Here is a 5875-nt window from a genome sequence, read left to right as displayed (position 1 = left end):
CCACTGGGCCTGTTCTAACGATAAACATTTAAAATGCTGTATCTAGTTTTACAAGATTACAAGTATTTTGAGTCTTTATCTAGTTTGGAGCCATGAAGACAGTTAACACACACACACACACACACACACACACACACACACACACACACACGCTCTCTCTCTCTCATAGACATGCAAAAACATACACAATGAAGCTTTTACATAAGTTGCTTTACTTATGAAGCTTGAGGAGAAAATTATTTTATTGTAATACAATGCTATGACTGTGATGATAATGTGATAATCAATATGCTATCAACAGGAAGATGGGCAAAATAAAAATAACACCAAAATCTTTTTAGATAGACAATTTCTATTTAGTCTCTTATTCAGAGGTATTAAAATTTGCAGATTCAAAATTAATAAAAATTGAGGTGAGAAATTTTTTCTGATTACACACTGATTTAGATTTCTGTGCTCACACACTAGGTAATCAAAACTTTCTTCTACAAATATCTGTCAAAAGTTGAACTGCAATTTACATGAGAAAAGTATTTTACATCTTTCTATAAATAATTCAATATCATGAGTTGCATATATGAAGAGGAAGAATGAAGTAGATTCTCATCATGGACATTCATGTTTCAGTGTTTATATTATACATTGTTTTTTGGTTTTTCTTTTTTTTCCTTTTTGTCTTTTTTACTGGCCGGTAACGGGATCGCAACCCTCAGTGTTGCGCCCGCGCCACGCTCAGCCAGTGAGTGGGAACCGGTCACCACATGGGATCCGACACTCGGCGGGAGCGCCGCTGCGCTCTCAAGCGGCGCACTCTCCAGTGTGCCACCGGGCCGGCCCATGGTTTTTCTTTTCGCACAAGAACATGAGGCACAATTTTGGGGGGACTTTTAAAAAAAATTATCTTAGTGTGCAGCTCTAAATGTACTATCACAAATTTGATGTAATAGTACCCCAATAAAGAAACAAGATATTACTAACACCCCAGTTGCCTCCTTATTCTTTTCTCCAAACACTACTCCCCAAGCAAGAGCAATTGTTATCTTGACATAACAGCCCTGGTGAGTTTTGCCAGGTTTTGTATGTTATATAAGTGTAATCATAGAGTGTAAGATGCAGTTTTTAAATATGTTTACACAAATACATGTCTGTTATAGAGACTCTATCATTTAAAATTATATTTTCTAATATACCATTAATTTAATTCTTTATGTTTTTTCTGTAGTAGGTAACCAACTGTTCCAGTACTATTTATTAACTGTTCCTTTTCTAACTAATTAATAGCTCAGAAAATGGAAAAATGCTTAAAATTTGTTAAAACAGAAGAAAAGATTAAGAAAAGTCTCTTTCTTTTTCTCTATGTCTTTTTCTTTTTCCCAGTTGAAAGGTTTTTACACAACAATACCATTTGCTAATAATTCCACAAATGAATTTTGGATGATTGTTATTGTCTTATGTATAATTTTTTTAAAGACTATTTAGTTTTAGGTTCACAGCACAATTGAGAGTAAGGTACAGAGATTCCCCATATATCCCCTGCCTTTACATATTCAAAGCCTCTCCCCATTATCAACATCCCCCACCAGGGTGGTACATTTATTAACAACTGATGAACCTGTATTGATGCATCACAGTCACTCAAAGTCTATCATTTACATGAGGGTTCACCTTTGGTGTTATACACTCTGTGAGTTCGGACAAGTGTATAATGACATGTATCCATCATTATAGTATCATACAGAATATTTTCACTGACCTAAAGATCCTCTATGCTCTACTTATTCATCCCTGTCCCCTCTTCAACCCCTGGCAACCACTGACCTACTTATTGTCTCCATGGTTTCACCTTTTCTTGAACAGCATATAGTTGAAATCATACATTATATTGCCTACTCAAATTGGCAACTTTTACTTAGTAATATGCATTTAAGGTTCCTCCACGTCTTTTCATGGCTTTATAGCTCATTTCTTTTTAGCACTGAATAAGATTCCATTGTCTGAATGTACCATAATTTATCTGTTGACCTACTGAAGGACATCTTGGTTGCTTCCAAGTTTTAGCAATTATAAATAAAGCTGCTATAAAGATCTGCGTGTAGACTTTTGGGTGGACATAAGTTTTCAACTCCTTTGGATAAATACCAAGGCATGGGATTTTTGGATCGTATGGTAAGAGTATGTTGAGTATTTTTAGTTTTGTAAGAAACTGCCAAAGAACTGTCTTCTGAAGTGTTTTTGGAAGAACTAACAAAGTGGCTGTATCATTTTGCATTCCCACCATTCATCAGCAGTGAATGAGAGTTCCTGTTATTCCATATATTTGTCAGCATTTGGTGGTGTCAGTGTTCTGGGTTCTGGCCATTCTAATAGACGAATAGTGGTGTCTCATTGTTGGTTTAATTTACATTTTCCTGCTGACATATGGCATGGAGCTTCTTTTTATATGCTTGTTTGCCAGCTGTATATCTTTGGCCAAGTGTCTGGTCAGGTCTTTGGCCCATTTTATAATCAAGTTGTTTGTTTTCATATTGCTGAATATTAAGAGTTCTTTATAAAATTTGGATAACAATCTTTTATCAGATGTTTCTTCTACAAAGAAAGATGTATTCTCCCTGTCTAAGGTTTCTCTTCTCATTCTCCTGGCATTGTCTTTTACAAAGAAAAAGTTTAATGAAATCCAGCTTATCAACTATTTCTTTCATGGATCATGCCTTTGGTGTTGTATCTAAAAAGTTATCACCATGCCCAAGATCTACTATGTTGTCTTCTATGAGTTGACAGTTTTGCATTTTACATTAAGGTCCATGATCCATTTTTAGTCATCTGTGGTGAAGGACGTAAGGTCTGTGTCTAGATTTATTTTTTGTCCAGTTGTTTCAGCTCCATTTGTTAAAAAGATTATTGTTCTCCGTCATATTCATTGTATTGCCTTTGCTCCTTTTTGAAAGATCAGTTGATCTATTTTTGTGCTCTCTATTCTGTTCCATTGATCTGTTTGTCTATTCTTTTGCCAAAACCAAACTCTCTTGATTACTGTAGCTTCATAGTAAGTCTTGAAGTGGGGTAGTGTCAGTCCAACTTTGTTCTTCCCCTTCGATGTTGTGTGGGCCATTCTGGGTCTTCTGCTTTGCCCTCTCCATAGACACTTAAAAATTACACAAACCTTAGAATTTCTCAGAATTTTTGAACAAAGATGTGTGTTCTTATTTCACTGATTTTAATGTATTCCTTTTGTGATTTGGAGAAAGAATAAGAGCCATGACTAACTTTAAATCCATGCCTCTGCAGTGGGGGCAGCTTCCATTAATTTTACATCTTAGGATGCACCATTGTTGGTTGGACTAAGAGCTTTGTATTCAGTGTCTTACTTAGTTCTCGCACAATCTTATAAGCACAGTAGTAGTATAATACCCGTTTTACAAGTGAGAACACTGGGGCTTTAAGTGAGTGACACAGCTAGGAAATAAAGTAGGGATTCAAAGCCAGGTTTGTTTGGTCTCAAGCTTGTCCTGTGCCTTATTTGTATATTTGTGCAGTGAGATTCACAACAGCACCATTGCAGACTCCCAAATTCATACGGGATCAGTGGGAAATGGAAAAGATTGTCAAGGAGCTTTAATCTCCCAACCTTTGAAACTGGAAGCCACTATATGCTTTACTGAATATTATCATACTTGATATAATCATATGCAATAAAGGTTGTTTGAAAATACATTCTTAAATGAATAGTAATATAGTAACCATACTTTTCAATATTTACATAACTGGGAAATTCATATCATTTGAACTTCTAATATATCTAAATTTTTTCTTTAGAAAAAATATTTGGAAAATATTTTATGACAGAAAAAAAGGAACGAAAATTTTATATAGCTTTATTACCTAAATAGAACCCTATTTGATATTCTCGTGGGACTTACTAGATTTTGTTGAGTGCATAGATTTTTCAGTATAGGGATGTAATTATGTACTATTTATCTTTTACCTGAGAAGTTGCATTAAGTAGTAGTACCACTAAGTGGTAGCTCGGTATGTTTGATTACTTCTCTTTTATTTTGGCAATAGACTACATCTCTCCTACAAATAAATGCATTTCTCTTTTAACCTTCCTCCTTCCCTCCATCCCTCACTTTTTCCTGCTCCCACTTGTCTGATCATTTTAGTCAGGTATACACACACATCTTAACTAACTAGATGCTTTTTCCTACCTTTAAGGTGGTTATATGAGTGAATGTGCCTTGATTGATATATGAAAGCGTTCTATAAGTACTCTCAGTCTGACCATGTTTTCCCCTCATATCCCACTTTCCTCTTTATTCAGCCCTAGATTCCTTTCTCGATCACTATATATATTCATTTCCAAACACTTTCACTTTCTCTCCAGTTTCTCCATGTGTTAGAATCTTCACTTGACAACGGTCTTAAATTTTGCCTGCACTGAGCTACTGAGAGGTTGACTGTTACTTGAAAAAGATGTACACAATGTTCCTGATTGGGCTCATTTCATGTTTATGGCCACAGATCCCAAACAAGCCCTCAGTATTGCCAAGTACTCCCACCATCTTCCCTTGATAAGTTCACCTTTGCACTTTTTACATTAACTCTGCCATGTCTTCTTTGGTTTCCTATAACTAGACTCACCTATTCAACCTTTCCAACCAATTCAGTTAAAGAAGTTGCCCTTGTAGTTAGCTCTGCTTCTATGCCCTAAATTTATTCTCTCTCTTCTTTAAAGAGTTTTACTCCAGCAATCTTCCTCTTTATCTTCTAAGCATCAGTTCCCAACTCTGTGGGATTCTTTGTTTCAGCACACAAACATACCTTAATATCATTTATCTTACAGCAAAGCACTCACCCTTTACCCCATTTCCTACTTAGCTGTATTCTTAAAAAATTGTTATTGTATTAGTCTGTTTTGTGTTGCTAATAACAGAATACATGGAACTGGGAGATTTATAAAGAAGATGAAATTTATTGCTTACAGTTTCTGAGGCTAAGTCCAAAGTCCATCTGGTGATGGTGACGGTGACCCAGAGGTCTCACATTGCAAGATGGTGGAAGTAGAGAGAGCAGAGAGAGAGAGAGAGAGAGAGAGAGACCTTCCTCTTCTTTGAAAGCCCTCAGAACCACGCCCCTGACCACCATTTTTAATCCATTCACTAGGCACAGTCCTACAGTCCAATCACCTCTTCAAGGCTCCAACTTTTGATTATCATAATAGGATTTCCCACCCTCTTAACAGTCATAGTGGGGGCCAAGTTTCTAATACATAAACTTAGGGGACACAATTCAAGCATCAATGAGATTTGGGGGGACATAATTCAACCCACTGTATTCTGCCCCTGGTCCCCCCAAACTCATGTCTTTTCACATGCAAATACATTCATTTCATCCCCAAAGTCTTAAGTCATTTCAACTCAAAAGTCCACAGTTCAAAGTCCCATCTGTGAAATTCAAAACAAGTTATCTACTTCCAAGATACAATGGAGGGACAAACATAGGGTACATATTCTCATTCCAAAAGGGAGAAATAAGCCAAAAGAAAGGAGTAACAGGTCCAAAACAAGTCTGAAACCCAGCAGGACAAACACTGAATCTTAAAGATGGTGAATCTTGTAACTTGACTCCATGTTCAACGTCGTCTGCACAATGGTGTGGGGGTTGGGTCCCCAAGTCCTCAGGCAGCTTGACTTCTATGGCTTTCCTGGTCTCCGGTGATGCTTTATCTCTCAGGCTGGCGTTATACCCTGGTAACTCCACAGGTCTGGGGTCTCCATGGCGGTCCCGCTGTCACGTCTCCACTAGACATGGCGCTGATGGGGTTTCTCTGCTACAACTCCAACCCTACATTTCTGTTTGGCATTGCTCTAGTGAAGGT

Source organism: Galeopterus variegatus, unplaced genomic scaffold, assembly GCF_000696425.1.
Source record: "Galeopterus variegatus unplaced genomic scaffold, G_variegatus-3.0.2 Scaffold1399, whole genome shotgun sequence".
NCBI classification, from domain to species: domain Eukaryota; kingdom Metazoa; phylum Chordata; class Mammalia; order Dermoptera; family Cynocephalidae; genus Galeopterus; species Galeopterus variegatus.
Note: the sequence above shows the minus strand (reverse complement) of the source record.